General features: G+C 35.7%; 1 pseudogene; it reads left to right on the top strand.

The window, feature by feature from the left end:
• Nucleotides 1-811: 811 nt before the first annotated feature.
• Nucleotides 812-7,132, top strand: LOC121321666 (annotated as a pseudogene).
• Nucleotides 7,133-18,595: the final 11,463 nt, after the last annotated feature.

The raw sequence follows: 18,595 nt of genomic DNA, 5'->3' as shown, positions 1-18,595 counted from the left end.
ATTCAGATTACTTAATTTCTGAAGAGCACGGGTTCAGAAGAAGGAGTCTAGATTCTGTTATTTAAATTAGTTTTAAATGAAGGGAAATGGCGAGCTAATGGACGAGTCTTGATGGGCCGAATGGTCTTTTCCCATTCTCAGATTGAATGAAAATAATTTAAACAGGTTTAGTTAAATACTAAAAAAGATAATATAATGCTGTCAAAGAGATGAAAACACACTACAGTGTTGTTTTTTTGCCCACCTAAACTTTTTTTTGTTTTGCATTTTTATTTTATTTTATTTTATTTTATTTTATTTTATTTATTTATTTATTTATTTATTTATTTATTAATTGCATTTTTTTTTTTACCTTATACTGTGTTTGAATACTTAAATGTGATAATTAAAAACACACTGACTCTGTGGCCACATGGTGTCATGTTTTGATCTTGTTGAAATCTTGTGAGATGTTGGAGCCAACCAGGTTTAATGGAGGCTAGTTTCAAATAGATACACAAGGTTACTGAATTCCAGCCTTTGAGGATTATTTTCCATTTTTAGAAAATACCTAAAACAAAGTATTACCCTTAATCATCTTTCTTACAGTGTTTTTTGCTGTATAGTTCACTTAATTTGCTATAACCGGTCCTATGTGTGTGGTCAAGTATCCATTCTAGTTTAGCATTAAAAAATAAATAAAAAAAAAACAACTGGTAGGATGCCCCCATTTATTGACCTGCTGCACATCTTGAATTGTTGATTCACTGAGCTTTTAACTTGAAGTAGTAATTATAATATATATATTTTTTTAAATCCTCATATATTCTAAAAAACTGACTTTGAGATCCGAATGAGGGACGGAGCCCACAAGCGCCTTGCAGGGAGCACCCAGAGAGATCAGGTTTTAAACGCTTCAGAAAACCTGATGACAGGGTAACATGCGCAATATGGCCTACATGACAGAGCTACTGAAAAAGAAGGAGGAACAGATCATGCACAGAAGGTGAGACTGGTTTGCTAGATGTGGTCATATGGCCACCATGGTCACCTGAACAGCTCTTAGTCAATGTTCCTTTGGTGGAATGTACACAAGGTCAGCTTCCTGAACCTAAGTGCATATGAAACTAAATTATGGAAGGCTGTGGTAAATGACACACAATTCAATTATTTGTGTCCTGTTGAACATGATTGCAGTTTAAAGATATCTTAAACAAATCTATATTTGCTCCATTCTGCAGGTCTTCTGATGTAGGGACGAAGGAACGCACAGCATGCAAGGGGAAAGTTGCAATATAAGGTAATGCCACAGCTGACAAAAAGAGCAGGGCTTCTCAAACTCAATCCTGGGGACCCGTGTGGCTGCTGGTTTTCATTTCAAACGAGCTCTCAATTACTTAACTAGACCCTTAATTGAACCGATCATTTGCTTAATTAGACCTTTTTACTTGTTTTCAGCTCTTGAACATTTGCATATTTCAAGTTGGCTGTAACATTTGACAAGTAACTTGAACTGCAACTGTTTAACAGCTGAAAACAAGAGGGATACTTGCTGCTGTCAACAACTGTTTAAAGATCAGATTTCTATACCTGCATTTGGCTAAATACACACTTGTTAGCAAGACTATTGTTATAAGCAAACTTTCAGTTTTTTAAAGAGTTGTAATCTTTTAAAACTTATTTTCCTAGACCTTCGGATACCATTGATGTGGAAGGATTTTGGCTACTTCAACAACAAAGGAAGTAGGTTCTCAAAAGCCATTTTGCTCATCCCTATATCACTATGATTACAGCTGAAGGACATCTTGACTGAGCTACCAAAGCTAACACTAAACTAGATATGAATCTGATAACTATAACACACAATAGTACTGAAGTGAGAAATGCTACAAGAAACTATAACAATTCAGTGAAAAATGGTTTGACTAGAAGTCTTTTTCATACAGTCAAAATGACTGCCATTGAGTTTTAGTTCCTTAAGTATTTCCAATAATACAGTAAACACAACTTTGTAGATATTTGGTGCACAGGCTGCAATAGTTTAGATAAATATCAAAGCAGCCCATATAGTGTACCAAAACCAAATCTCTTAGAATATCTAAGGAGAACAAAAACTGATAGTAGTCACATGTTATCCTAATCAACCTGTTTTGCATTCAGACAACCACCTTATTTAAAACAAAAATATAAAGGTAACACCCATTATCAACATCTTTGGAAACCTGACAGTTTTCAATTTCTTTGATAAAACTAATGAAAAGCACACTTTTGTCAATAAACTAAATAATTAAGTGATTAATTGGTTATAATCTGTTTTCCAGGGTCCCGACGCGTGGCTGTACTTTGCTTGATGAAACTCGGGTCTGAGGTTTTTGACACAGAAATGGTGGTTGTGAATAAAGCTATCACAGACATATGTTTTGGGAATTTAACTGTGTTGTGAGTATCTTAACCAGAAAAATGATGTGCATGGTGTTATTTTGAACAGCAGTGTTAACAAAATGCAGTTTATTTATTTTTAAATGATTTCTAAGGTTGTACTAAAAGGATAAACGTGCTTCAGTTACATGTTTTAAACAAGTCTTTATTAATGTCACGATTGATTGTTTAAAGTTAAGCTAGATAAGATTATAAGAGCCAGGAGTATTGTAGATCTTTTGATCCAGCTACAGGGAGTTTTTGGTTTTGATGTTTGTTCTTCCCATATTGTAAATCCGTGTCTTACTCATACCACCTTTTGATTTTTGCAGCAATGAGGCAGGACCAGGTTTTGAGTTACAACTTCAGGTGAACAGCTGCTGTTTGGAGGAGGAGCCCTCCACAGGCAGCTCTCCTAAGAACTGGGTGCTTCATTCAGCAAGCCCACAGGAAAGAAAGTGTGTCAACTGCTGGATGGAAATGACCCAGAGTCCTTCCTTCAGTCCAATCCATTAGCAGTGTGAGTTAATGTATTCTAATGTCACGCTTTTCCTCTGTTACTATCCCAGGAGTACTTGGTTATAATTGACCTACACAGGGTTATATTTGGTACATGCAAGATGTTTTGTAACCCGCTTTTCACTGTATTTTGTTCCATGTAGTAATGCAAGTGGATCGCCACTAGTAGTAAAGCACCAGCAGGATTAAAACAGTTAGTCCAGCTGTATTTAGATCCACTGCTTTTTTGATCACTACAATAGACTTCTGTGTGTTTTCTGTGTTCTTTAAAGAAAAGTATATATATACAATGCCTTGCAAAAGTATTCAGACCCCTGACCGATTCTCTCATATTACCGAATCCGACGTGGAAACAAGGCCAAGCGACTCAACTATGCACGAAAACACAGGAAAAATGGCAGCAGGTGTTCTGGACTGATGAGTCAAAATTTGAAATATCTGGCTGTAGCAGAAGGCAGTTTGTTTGCCAAAGGGCTGGAGAGCAGTACATGAATGAGTGTCAGCAGGCAACAGTGAAGCATGTTGGAGGTTCCTTGTAAGTTTGGGGCTGCATTTCTGCAAATGGAGTTGGGGATTTAGTCAGAATTAATGGTCTCCTCAATGCTGAGAAGTACAGGCAGATACTTATCCATCATGCATTACCATCAGGGAGGCATCTGATTGGCCCCAAATATATTCTGTAGCATGACAACAACCCCAAACATTCAGCGAAAGTCATTAAGAACTATCTTCAGCGTAAAAAAGAACAAGGAGTCCTGGAAGTGATGGTATGGCCCCCACAGAGCCCTGATCTCAACATCATCGAGTCTGTCTGGGATTACATGAAGAGAGAGAAGCAACTGAGGCTGACTAAATCCACAGAAGAACTGTGGTTAGTTCTCCAAGATGTTTGGGCCAACCTACCTGCCGAGTTCCTTCAAAAACTGTGTGCAAGTGTACCTAGAAGAATTGATGCTGTTTTGAAGGCAAAGGGTGGTCACACCAAATATTGATTTGATGCAGATTTTTCTTCTGTTCACTCACTTTGCATTTTGTTAATTGATAAATATAAACTATTAACATGTCTAGTTTTGAAAACATTCTTACTTTACAGCATTTTTTCACACCTGCCTAAAACTTTTGCACAGTACTGTATATATATATATATATATATATATATATATATATATATATATATATATATATACACACACACACACACACACACACACACACACACACACACACACATATATATATATATATATATATATATATATATATATATATATATATATATATAGATATAGATATATTTTCCTTGTCAGTGGATGTATACCAGTATGTTTCTAAAATATATTTTCTTTGTGTTTCAGAGAAATTTCAGAGAATGGTAAGGGTAGCAATACAGATTTTAAGGGACGGGTCGGGGTTGGGGTTAACCTGGCAGATTTGAAAACATTTTGCCAAGTTTATTGACCTTCAAATGCTTCTCAAAAGTTTTTGACACTTTGTTCCAGATTTATCAAGACGGGTACTAGTTTCCTAACATGAGCAGCTTTTATTTTTCTTTCACAAAAATGGTGCAAAGACCTTTTGTCCTCTGTATACATCATTCATTCAAATGTGATTTCTTTATTTTTTCTCTTCTTTCTGGCTGCCTCTGTTTGGAAACATATGCTGTCATTTGCTGGCTCAGCCAGTGTGCATGACCCAAGATATGATGAGTGGCTTCTTGAATCAGCAGGTAATCAACATGTAGCACCTAGATTTCAGGATCTGTTTTGGTAACATGCTTTGTCATACACTGCAGTCTTTGTGATGTGATACTGATGTGTTTACTGTATTTTTCTTTATTTCTTAATGGTTTTCTCTATTGTTGGGTCTGCCCTGTGTCACAGAAAGCTGTTGGAGTTGTTCTCAGCTGCTGCAGGCTGTACTGTGTCGGGAGAGGCGGAAATATGTTCTGCTACCACACACCACAGGAAATTGAGGCTGAAGTAGAACCTACCATTGTCATTCCTGTTAGCAAAGTATGCTTTATTTAAAAAAGAAGAAGGTGAAGAATTACAAAAACGGTGCTAATACTGGGAACAGTTCAGGGGCATACCAAGATGTAACATTTACTTATATCAGAATCGTACCTAATTTAAGAAGTTTCATGTTTTTTTTGGGGGGGGGGGGGGGGGGGGGGGGGGGTTTGTTTTACAGTAAAACCTGTCTCTACAGTTGTCTGCTCTTAATGGCCAGTAAATCTCTGAATGTATTTTTATGACCTATGGACTTTGAAAAAGCACTCACCTGTCAAGCAGTCTAAAATGTTTAGTCCCTCGGGTAGGCTCTTAAAATAGGTTTTGCTGTCAATACTTTTAGTGCATGCACTACATTGTGATACATTTTTTTAAACCCTAACTAACTTTTGCATGAATGTATTTATTTTCATGATGTTTGGTACCAGGTTAAGTAAAACCATAAAACAGTCTGCTTTCCCTATTAACTGAGCCAAAAGACGCTGCTGAGGTAAAGTGACCTACCAAGTGCAAGTGTAACAGAAAGCAAGCAAGACAGACAAACTGAGAACTTTTTTAATCTACTGTAGTTCAAGATGTCATTTTTTTAAAATAGAAAATTCTGTACATGTTTGCAATATCATGCGTTTCTTTCGAACTACACATTTTAGATCGACATTATCCTGAACAGATCTGTAAGTCTTCTCCTAAACTTAACCTTCTACTGTACATCCAGATAGTCTTTAGTTTTGGGGCATTTACCAAATTCAAGTTCTAGAAGTGACACAATGTGACTCTGCTAGAGTTCTCATCACGTTGATTTCTGTTGAGCAGGAATCAAGGATCCGAGCTGTGGATAAGAACCCACAGAAAAGGACCAGTAGTTTCACTCTCATTAATCTCACAGATGGCGAGGCAGTGACCAATGTGTTCACTGCAGGCTGCAGAGAGGAGCTTCAGAAATGGATGGAGGCCTTTTGGCAGCATTTTTGTGATCTGAGTAAGTTAAGTTTATTTTGTTATATAATTGGGTATAATTGATGTCTGGTACTGTACTGTCTCTGAAGTAAGTGTTTATATTAATTCCTGCTAACACACCTTCCAAATATGCCGAATAAATAACTTTTCAATGTTTTATAGATGCCTATGAAATTTATTTTAATTTCTTGTTTTTTTTTGTTTTTTGTTTTTTTTTTATTTGTGTTTTATCAGTTAATCACACCATCAGGGATCCCTAGTAGTATTAAGGTCTTCTATTGTAAAAGCTGCTGTTTTGATAAGGTCCAACCAAGGTTTTTGTATGATGCTTTATTTGCTGCTCTGCTAATTCATCAACCCAGTAAGTTGATGGAATGGAATGTGTAGAGAGTTTGGGGCTCCAGACACTTAACATACAAAATGGGTCATCACTATTACAGATACAGAAGAATATTGTTGTTGGTGGCAATGTGGTATTCCAGTCCTTTAGCTCTAATCTCCCTGTATGCTTACTGGTTTTTTTGTTGTTGTTTTTTTTCCTTCTCTTTGGCCAGTGGAAGCACTGCTGCAAAGAGATCATGGAGATTGAGATAATGTCGCCAAAGTGGCCTTCTTTGTTCCTTACAAAGCAAGCCACCCCGGTCTACCGTGATATAAGTAAGTTTAATTGCCTAGAGAGATGCAGCCCAAGAGCAGTATATACTTAACGTGAAAAACATCAATTATGTCCATAATTGGATGGGCTACAAAAGATACTGTAATAGATGGATAGTTGCTGATAATCGTTGTGATAAACTGTCTTATTTTTTCCTGAATCAGACATCAGAGAATGAGCCCCACAGGAGTGCATTCCAAACACTCGTTGGTAAACTCTCTGGTAAACTCGCTGGTAAACTCGCTGGCAAACTCGCCGGTAAACTCGAAGGTAAACTTGTCGGTAAACTCCTGGTGGCTCCTGGTATTTCTCAGCTTTTTCATGAATTTCACTAATGTGAAAAAAAGCTTGTACTTGGTTAGCTACTTTGGCAAACAGCAGGGCTGATTAATCTCTGATGGTTTCTTGTAAGCTACAAGGTTCCTACAAACCAAGAAGTTTATATATAGCAACGCTTTGGACAATGGATATTGTTCATATATCTATAACTGTTACTGTTGTTACATACTAAATGGATACCAAAGCCGTACTCTGGCATCAAAGAGTCCTTGTTGTTATCTACTACAATATTAATCCAAAGAACAGTAAATATTTTAGCAATGGGAACTTTACCAGATTTTATACACTAAAAATATAAGCGTAATACAGAAGCACAGGCTTTTGTACAATCTTGAAACTACAAAGTGCTGCAGTTTTTGATGATAAATTAATTTTTTCACAGAATGCCATAGCAGGGTACATTTGCATACTTGAGTAGGCAAAATAAAACCATTGCTTGAGACTTTGATGAATATTTATTTATTATTTTACTCCTATTATTTAATAGCAGCAATTGATTCAATTATTTTATACAGCAACTGGTAGCATAATAACACAAGGAAAATGTGATTGTTTTGTTTTAATTATCCTTTACTTTGCAGGCATTGATTCCCCAGTAAATAAAGTAGAGGAGACAGGTGGGAGGTTTCTTTTCGGGCAAGTGGACACTCCTGTGGTTCCTCATTGGGGTGCCCTATTTGAAGGCACCCATAACATGGTTGTTCAGAAAAACGCGGTGTCTCCTAGTCAGAGCGGTGAAAACCTCAGTCCTTACAACTACCCAATCAAGAAAAGACGACCTCCACTGCCTCCCCCTGATAGCTTACCTACTAACAAATCAGTCAGATAAAGAAAATTCCAGGAAAAACCCAATGGCTCCAATGAGGGCATCTTCCCTTGAAAGCAAGTTCTCTTCGATTAGTACAGCAGCTGCAGAGGCCCATGGTCCCTCCCTGCAAGAACCTGATGCGTAACAAAGCCAGTTCGAGTGAAGACCAGTTGCCAGAGCCCTTACTGTAGCATGACCTGAAGAAAGGGCTGTACCCTCTCTGTCAAAGTCTTGTTTTATTTTCAGATCTTCTAGCTTTTTATTTACTGCCATTTTTATACTTTTAAACATTTCAGTGGCAGTGGTAAATAAAATTTATACTATTGTTAATCCAGACCCCTGTAGTCCAAACCTATGATAATGAAATGCAGGCTCATGTACAGGTGATTATTAAATTTGGTCCCAACTGGTTTTAACCCTTTGTTGCTTTTTAGGAATGGAATAACGTGAAACCATATTCAAAAACATTTAAACTTTATTTTAAAGAGTGTTTTTAAACATTCTAGAAAATGATTAATCAAAACAGTCTTTTAATAAGGCATGGTTTTACAGTTTTTGAATAGGGTCTGTTCTTTAGTTTTCATTCCTAGATGGTATAGTGTAATGATATGTATTGTGACGCATTCCATTTCAAAATATGTGTGGACATACTTAAAAATCTAATGTTAGATGGGTCTCTGTCACAAGGACAGTTGGAGTGGTGATGTCAGAGCAAGGAAGTAATAGAGACGACTGATGAAATGATATGAAGGCGGTTGCTTGCGGCGGTTTATTTCAAACAAAAAGGTTGTACAAAACAGAAAACACAGACTGAACAAACAAAATGGCGCGTTGGCCAAAGTAGATAGACAGACAAACAAAGTGGACGAACAGAAAACAAGTACCGTGCTGGAGCTTCTAGCATGAAATAGCAATTGTCATTTAAATATCTCCTCTCTCACCCAGTCTCCACTCACGAACACACAACCTCGAGTGAGTGAAAACATGTTGTTTTTATGCAGCTGTGCCAAGACTCGATTTGCCAATCAATCAGTCAATTGGAGTCTCAGTACAACTGCACGTGAATTAAGTTAGTGCAATTTCCCGTGCTCACATATTATTATATTTTACCTGTATGTGAAGTACTGTGCAATCCTCGTGGCTAAATACAAATATATATTTTAAATCACTTGTGTGATTTAACACAGACCCATTTATATCCCGTGTACCAATGACTATACACCAACATTAACACACTACATACAACATAAAACTTATATAAATAGCAGAGGGGTGGGGCATTTTGCCACAGTCTCTCAATTCAAAACCTTATCCTGGGTTCTCTAACTGGTAGCATGGGTGTCATTATGTAGCATTGAGATAGCTTCATATTGTTAACTCCTTTTTTTAACTTTATAATTGATTGAAGGTTGTTTTTGGTACTATAATACTCTATTTTGTTTTGTAAAAATAACTTTTTTTAGTAAAACTAAATGTAAATTTTGTTTAAAAAGAAAGAAAGGAAAGTTTTGATACTATGATGATTTTATATTTTTTGAAAAGACACGGATGTTTATTTTAACAATCTAAACAGCAGTGGATCTAAGTACAGCTAGACTTTAACTCAACATTGATCTGAATTTTAACCCACTGGATACCATAAAAATACATTAAAATGAGGCCGCAGAAAATCCCATATTTAAGAAGTAACATTTTTTTGAACGACGATATTAAGATGTGCCACTGTTTAGCTCATAAAATAGGCCACATCATGGCTTAAATGTTTCCTAACTGATTTAAGTGTCCATTTTTTCAGACAGAAATACATCTGGGAATTGTTTTTACTGGCTTTGCAGTCCTGTGGTTTTCCTGTGGTTCTCTTAGAATAAATACTTTAAATATGCCTTCGTAACAAATTAGTCTGTTCATTTAAAGTGAGTACTGCTTTCAAGAGCTGCTAAATATAATGTACTATTCCCGATTCTACATAGGTTAAAACCAAAATATCAGAAAAGCAAAAAAATAGGAAAGAAATAGGAAACAAAATCAGCTTACATCTCAATATTGTCCTTTTTGCTCAGGTTGATCACTTGTTAATTTAATTCTATGTGCAGCTTCAGAAATAGGCCACTAAACTTGTATTGAGAGTATTCTTTTTTTTCTAGAGTTGTTCTTATTGCTATCTCTTACATTCTGTAATGTTTTGGTACCAATATCTGAATTTTAGGCTTAATGTGGCTTAACTGAGGTTCAACCTGTCCTTAACTGTAAAGATCACTTTGTTTTGTTGTCAGATTCACCAAGCTTGCTGTTTGTCCTCTTGGGGGTATGCTTAAACAAATTATTAGTGCAACAAACAAACAATGTTTGTGCGCTATAGAAAATAAATCAACATCATTTTCATGCCTTAGGGTTGCACCCTGTAAATGTTACTGGACTAGACTTTAATGTAGGGCTAACAAATGCATACACTGCCATCTAATGGCAATGTGTCAAATTACTGGAAAAAAACAAAACATTATACAGTAGCTTGACTTAAACAACTGTTTGGGTAACATTTAAGAATGTATTTTTAACTGGAAGTTACATGTCCAAGAAAAACTGAGCTTGGATCACAATTGATGAAGTAGTATTGCAGCTTTAGAGCAGGCAAGCCCTCATTTACAGTACATAGCATGAACGATCATCTCTCTAAACCATAATTGTTAAAATAGGAACTGCACAGCGCTTAAGAACTGGCCTTTCACAAATTGTTGTAAATCCTTAAAGTTAACATCCATTTTGTGGTTTGTGTGAGGAATGCAAACGCTAACCAATTAGATGTCCTCACCCAGACGGGCACAGGCAGAATCTATTTCAAGAGCAAATAGTTTCAAATGCCACTTGGAACTTGTGCTGTTTGCAATCATTCTTAGTGTTTGAGTTATGCTGCTCTGATGTTTAATCATTTTCCCTACTGTTTCCTTTAACCCTATATTGGCAAATGTATCCTATTTTAGACAATTAACAGTTTTGTGTTTTATTTATATTGTATTTTAGTTTCAGATGCTTGTAGTAAGGTATAGCAGCGGGGATCAAAAATCAGAGTTTGGGGTATATTTCGGTAAAAAATTAAATAGTGTGTCGATCCAAAAAATGTTTTCTATTAGAACTATCTGTGAAGTTCTAGGTGACTGCCCTTACAGTTCCTTAAAAAAGCATTCGGCGCCCATCCCTTTTTCACATTTAAGAGTTTCACAGCCTGGGATTTTGATGCATTAGATTGGGAATTTTTATTTGTGAGTCACACATTCTTCTTCACAGAGTCCTCCATCCCCTCCCCCAAAAAAGAAAGAAAAGAGTAAACAATAAAATAATAAAAATTAAAAAACTGCATTGTTATAATTTTTTAACTATTCATCCCCCTGGGTCAATACTTGGTTGAACCACCTCTGGCAGCTATTACAGACAGTAGTCTTTTCGGATAAGTGTCTATTAACTTTGCACACCATGAAGGAGCAATATTTGTCCATTCCTCCTTGCAAAATTGCTCAAGCTGTGTCAAGTTAGTTGGGGAACGATGATGGACAGCAATTTTGAGGTCTTGCCACAGATTTTCGATGTGATTAAAGTCAGGACTCTGACTGGGCCACTCAAGGACATCTATTTTCTTCATTTTAAGCCACTCCAGTGTTGTTCTGGCAGTGTGCTTTGGATCATTGTCCTGTTGAAAGACAAACTTCTTCTGCAGTTTGAGTTTTTTGGCAGAGGGGCGCAGGTTTTTATCCAGGAATTCTCTGTATTGTGTGCCATTCATCCTCCTATTATTCCTGACAATATTACCAGTCCCTGCTGCTGAAAAGTATCCCCATGACATGATGCTACCACCGCCATACTTTACGGTGGGGATGGTGTTACCTGGCTGGTGTGCAGTGTTTGATTTGTGCCACACATACCGCTTAGCATTCAGGCCAAAAAGTTTCACTTTAGACTTATCAGACAACAAGACGTTCTGCCACATTACTGCAGTATCTTCTAGGTGACTTTTTGTGAACTCTTTGCAGGCGAGGATATGGTTTTTTTTCAGCCAGGACTTCTTCTTTGCCACTTTCCCATAAAGGCCCTTTTTGTGGAATACCTTGGAGATTGTTGATACATGAACATCATCATCCATCTCAGCCACTGACTTCTGTAACTCATTCAGAGTCACAGTTGGCCTCACAGTAGCTTCCCTATGAAGTGCCCTTCTTGTCCGGCAACTAAGTTTAGAGGGGCGGCCTGATCTAGGCAGTGTGGTGGTAGTTTCGTATTTTTACCACTTCTGTACAATGGACTGCACTGAGCTCCGAGGGATGGTCAATGCCTTTGAAATGGTTTTGTACCCTTCCCCAGATTTGTGCTTCTCTATAACCACATCCCTGACTTGCTTAGAATGCTCTTTCGTCTTCATTTTGATTCTTTCTTTTGAAAGTCTCTACCATACTCTGGGACTATACAGAGAGAGCGGTATTTATCCTCACAGATTAATTTACAGCAGGTGATCCACTAATTTCTTACTAATTTCTTACAACAAATTGTGTGACTTGTTGAGGTAATATATTGCACCTGAGCAAAGGGTATGAATACTTTTTTAATCTAATAATTTCCGTTTTTCATTTTTAGTAAATTGTTGAAAGCTTTTGGAATTTTTCTTTTGATTTGACATGGTGCTCAAGGCTTTGTAGATCAGTGGGAAAAAATCCTAATTTAATATATTCAAATTCTGAATCTGAGACTCTTAAATGTGAAAAAAAGGATGGGGGCTGAATACTTTTTCAAGGAGGTGTATGTGATGCTTTGACCTTTCTCTTCTGTGGGCTCTATCTGCTCTGTGCCGTACTATGGCTGGTTCTTAATACGGGCACCCTGTTCCACTCTAGCCTATCAGAAGTGCATCAACTTTTTAAAAAATGTGTGAGGTATAATAGTTATTAATTTGTGTCAACAATAATATTTTTTTAACCTGGTTAGGGTGGGCTACGAACAGACTACTAAGAAAACCGAAAGCAAGCCATTCTACATGCTTAGCCAGACAGCTGGTTTCACTACCTATAGCGTGGGTTCAGAATGTCATAAGCCCAATCTTTAGCGCACCCTCTACTGTATTAGGGTTAGGGTTCAGAGTTTAAAGGTCAAGCCCTTTAATAGATCATTAGAGCCAAAAATGATTTAAAAATCTGTCAAGACAAGAGTAGCCTGAGATTCTAGGTTATATCATAACCTGATCATAACTTGATATATCCCTGGGGGAGGAATATATCAGGTTATACTCCTGATATATCCCTTCCCCAGGGAAACAATATTAATACTCAAAGCATTTGTCTCAGCTAACTTTCTGAATTAAGGAAAGACACATTTTATCTAGAAATGGCGCCCAAAACCCTCTAATTTAATATACAGGGCAACTACCAGGTTGAAAATAGCTTAAATCATGTTTTTGTAACACTTGAGAGGTCAGCATTGTAGTGTTGATTGATTGTGTACTGCCTCAGCAATGCTGCAGAGACTCATATTTCTGAAAATCACCAGCGAGGGATATTAAGTGCAACTAAATCTTTTGTTCGATGTGCGAGAGCTATTAGTTGTTTAAAATTTAAAGTGTAGTCAAGATGCTTGATTCTGTGCATCATTGCTGTTTATTATTATACAAAGTGGTGCACAGTACACACATGCACACACACACACACGCACGCGCGCGCACAATAGTTAATGGCCGCTGCTCTTTTATAGCTTTAGTGTGCAGTAACGGTCACTGATCGGCTAGTAGACATGATTCATTTTCCTTTTTGGGTACAATGCTGTGTGTGCCAGGCAACGTGATTCAATATACTGGCTGATAATAAAGCCATTTGGTTACTTTGGCCAGCAGTTGTAGAATAAATGTGTCAAGATAATGCTAGGATTACATTTCCTTCCCTCGTACTAGCCTAAGCAACATTATTACATTAGTAGTACCATTGATGTTGTGCTAAAAAAAAAAAATTAAAAAAGGGCTTCTTTTGATCCAATACTGAGTTGTTACTATTTGTCTTTACCTGGCAGTGAGCTTACCTAAAGAATCTTAAGTCTTGAGATGAACAGCCTCCCTCTTCAAAATACTTTGACAATGTGCAATGAGCTTTTTCTAAAATATGATGACTGCATATCCCTATAAAGTAAACACATAAACAGAACAAGTAATGAACAAAATGAGAACCCAATGGTCCAACACTATTGAAAGGGCATGTGGTAATGTTGCTGATGCTTTTTAAAGCCTTAGTTTGAACTCCCTCAACTACAATAAAGACGTGCTAGGCAAGCTTATAAAATGGTCTGCAATCAAGGGATCATTAGATACCAAGAGGAAATATATATTTGTAATGATGTACAGCGTTGGACAATCTATATAATCTGAAATAAAGTATAAAAAACTAATCAGAACATGCTATAATATAGTCTTTGGCTGTTGATATTTTTTGTTCTCCTGGCTTTATTGTCATTTTGACTACATCGCAAGTTCATTTCCTGTGTTATCTTTGACATTTGCGCTGTATTGACTGCATAGAAGGCTCAGATGAGGCCCCATGACCTGTAAACCAGGAAGTGATTCTAATCGTGTGGTGGAAGGGAAGCAAAAGCAACACCAGCAAAACAATTAGGGACTGTGAATGCTGTTACACTAATTACAGCCTGGCTATTACCCATCTGTTTTTTACATACTGGCACAATTTGTCACAAATAAAAAGTGGTATATCAGTTTATTTGGGCAATTAAAAATGGTTAAACCTGAAGGAGCCACCAGCATTCCTCACAAATACACTTTTTAAAAAAAAAGTGTTTTTCCTTAATAAGAACATTAATCTTTAATATCTGATCCCAAGAGAGCTTAATATTTATGAACATGTTTATTATTATTATTATTATTATTATTATTATTATTATTATTATTATTATTATTTATTATTATTATTATTATTATTATTATTATTATTATTATTATTATAGCAATCTTCATGTAAGCTTGCTGACAAGGTACTTACCAGAACTGATGAATTTTCAGTACAGATTGTACTTCCTTTTTACATGTACTTCTGAAAGTTCTTCTTTGAATACGCTTAATACTGTTATTCAGAAACCACTAGATCACACATTTAACCACAAACAAAAGGATTTTTCTGCTTATGACTGGTATCATTTGCTATATTGTATGTTCTATTTCTTTTAAATACCAGATGACAGGCTTTTAATAGCTAGTAGAAACTTGACACAAAACTTTAAAAAAATGGTACTGTATTTTTTTTTTATATAGTTACAGTTTATTAATATGAATTGAGGATAACTGAATAAATATGAATTAAATTAAATATAATAAATATTACACACAGAAAAATATCACATTCATTAAACACCTTGCAGTATATGATTTTTAAAAGTATGAATGCATTTACTGAAACAGCGATTTTTTTTTTTTTTTTTTGATTAATTTTAAGTTGTTTTGCTGAAAGTGTTGCATTATTTGAAATTAAAACTAAAATAAACATAAATCATTTATATTAAATAATTCCTGGGGAATGTATGCTATTTGATAACATTTATGGCCAGTTTCACAGACTCCGATTAGCTTCTAAAGTAAGGTTACACTGCAGTCTGTGAAAGCAGCTGCTCATGTATGGTTTTAAACATAGTTTTTACATATTGAAGGTGACCATGTTGACTATAACAACTCTTGCAGCTGTTTCCTGTACAATGCAGTACATGTATCTTGTATGCGCTTTGTCAGTAACACGAGAATGGTGTACTGGTACAGATTTAAAAGTGGAGGAAGCGTGTCTCTCTTTCTGTGGAAACTGCCTTTAAGGTTTGTAAACTAACCAGTCTGTCAACACTGCTTTTCTGATAAAGTAGTAAACGGACACTAAAAAAAATATATTCTGTAGTAAAATGAAACATGACACTGCACACCATTCAGCCCAAGCAGTATTGTGAAAAGTCAACTAGTTTCAGTGTCTTTTATGGAAATAACCTATACGAACCTTAAATACTGTATGTGCATACCCAAGAGTCTTGTTCCTGCACTAGCATTCTGTCCTTTTCTGAGTGGATTGGTTTTCTTGAACTCTTTCCATGTTTAAAGTGAAGAGTTAAATATGAAATACCTTCTACCTTATAATCATCCGCTAAAACCCCCACCTTTTTATTATTATAAGCTGAGAGAGGCTCTGGGCTGAGTGGCAGGTGGTGTTCATTAAATTTAAAAACATACAAATTTTTTTTTTTTTTTTTCCAGTGGTTGGTAGTTTCTGCATTCTGGTCTGTCTTGTAAGAGAGGTAATTTGATATGTTTGGGGGCTGCAGGATTTACATTACATGTAGAAGATAGCATCAATTATTTTGTACATCCACATATTATACACATGCTTTTTAATGTTTTTAAAATGCACAATAAAAAGTAAATATAGAGATTTTTATCATATTTGAGGGGTGAAATCTTTACATATGTGGTGAAACACAGACGTGTTAAATTACTGGAAAATGTAAGTTGACGCAATGTTCATGGCCACAAAACTAATCATATCACGATGCTGAAGTTTTCATTCCTTTCAAAAAGCTAGCAGGTTTTTTTCATTGAAAACATCAAATGTGTATTTATTCTCTGGTATTTTTTTTTAACTGTGAACTTAAGGGACCATACAAACAAACATGGAACTACTATTATTTTTTTTTTTACACCAATGCAATACAAAGATATATTTTTATAGGGCACTTCATGTATGCATCACATAGCTAGTTACATAAAAAATTATATATAGGAAAAGAAAATGTACAGAATATGCCTGTTATTCCTCAGGCTTCAGGAATTTAGCCTGGTAAGGACTTAGTTGTGGTGTTTTTAATACGGTTTAAGAATACCACCTGTATCACGATATAGGCTCAGTATTATATATTATAGGACAGTGAAAGGCTGTGTAGAGGGCATTCACAGATGCTTGCCGTCCTATAATTCTATTATATATTGATTTATTGTTAATATACAAGGTAAAAAGCTATATTTATTCACTATTCATGACCAGAAGGAAAAGGTTTTTAAAGCAGTGTTCTACAATGCTTTACTTGTAATATTGCAATGTCTTAATGATGTGTCCTGGCATTCTGGCACTCTGATTGGCTGAAAGATCCTCAGGAGCCACAATATCACAATATACAGGTCTCAATATGAAATGCATTACAATGCACATGATGATTCTAATGGGGCTACTTCGTATAACTAAGATTAATGTTCATTAACGATGGACTGATTTGAGATATGAAGGACATATATTCCTGCTAACTATCCAACATTCAAGAAACAGAGTGCCATGTAAGAGACAGGTTCTCATTTACAGACTTACTTATTATCAGAATTTGTCAGGCTGTGTCGAATGAAGCCAGGCTAGTTCTATTGACCTTGCATGAGAATTGTCCATCCATGACAAAACGATATAGTGATTTTGGTCACCTGTCACAATACACAGGCTCTGTGTTACGATACTATACATTTTTATGCAAGAAAAACATATTTTATATCTATAGAACCACTTTCATAGCATTAACATGATTTCCTTTTCAATGAGGTAAAATACAATTGATCGTTTTCTTTTAAATGGTGATCATGTTTTCTGTTAGTGCAGAACTGGTACAGTGAAGATGCAAGATTAGGTGTGAACACTAGGGGGCATGATTAACTAAGGTTGCGAGCTCCAGTCAAAATGTGTGTTTCCCGTAGGTAGTGAGTCTATAAAAAGCCTATTATTTATTACTCAGAAATGCTAGAGTGGTTACAGTCATATACATGGGGGACAACATTCACTGCTGTGCTATCAGCATGAAATGAAACATGGTCCTAATTAAGAATGGCTTTTCTGTTTTAGAAAAAAAAAGATCTAATAAACAGTAATTAAGCTCAAGTCCAATGTGGCAGAATACCACTGCTGAGTGAAAACACATTGAAGTAGGTAGTAAAATATTTTTAATTAAATATACAGTGGATCATAGAAGTACAAAATATTTGTTGCCTGTTATGTGATTGGAAAACTAATGGCACATAGTATCAAAAGCATTTCAAGAAGTACAATTCGAGAAAAAAAAAAAAAACATACAAAAAAACTGAGTGTTTATAGTTGGCTCAGTGTTCTTAACTGTAGTGTTGGATCTAATATGAAGGTTACTCAATAACCTTAAAAAACAGGAAATAACTATATAGTGTTACCAGCTATACTTAACTATATACACATTATCACCTTACAGACCACAACAAAGGCTAAAATCTCACATTATTTACAAAAAAGACAGCAACGATACACAGTATTTATACACAGCGGGGTTTTTTTTTTTTTGTTTTGTTTAGTTTTTTTTTCAAGAGCCTACCAACATGGCTTTTACAATTTAAACCAGCATGTTCTATGCGATACATTTACACTGAAAGGGACTTTTTAAGTGTGCATGTCAAACATTCTAATCACACGGCCTCACTAAATTCCCAACGCTCATTACAATCATGACCTGGACTAGGCTTTTTTTTTAAAATGTGTGCTCTAGGACAATGCTGGAGCAGGAATGAATTGTTCTTTATGAAAGCACAGTGTGAGACTCCAGTCTTGCTCCAACACTCTTAATTATTATTTTATTAATCTCTCATCAAGACTCTCAAAGTGACTTCTTTTTTAAATAATTAATTATTCTAAACCTGATCAAATATGTAGTAATACTACAAAAAACTCATCTGTCAAATTAGTCTCTTAGTATTACGTTAAATTTTTAAAAGATTTAGTGCTTGACACATATTGGTTTTATTTATTTCACTATTATTATTTTTTAATTTACTTAACTAAGAAAACAAAGAGTCTCAAATTAATTATGTAAATGCAAGTGTTCTTACTTAGCAAAAATATAAAGGCA

The sequence above is a fragment of the Polyodon spathula genome, chromosome 10 (assembly GCF_017654505.1).
Source record: "Polyodon spathula isolate WHYD16114869_AA chromosome 10, ASM1765450v1, whole genome shotgun sequence".
Lineage (NCBI taxonomy): Eukaryota > Metazoa > Chordata > Actinopteri > Acipenseriformes > Polyodontidae > Polyodon > Polyodon spathula.
The sequence above is the reverse complement of the archived record's forward strand: the minus strand, read 5'-3'. Positions and strand labels throughout refer to the sequence as shown.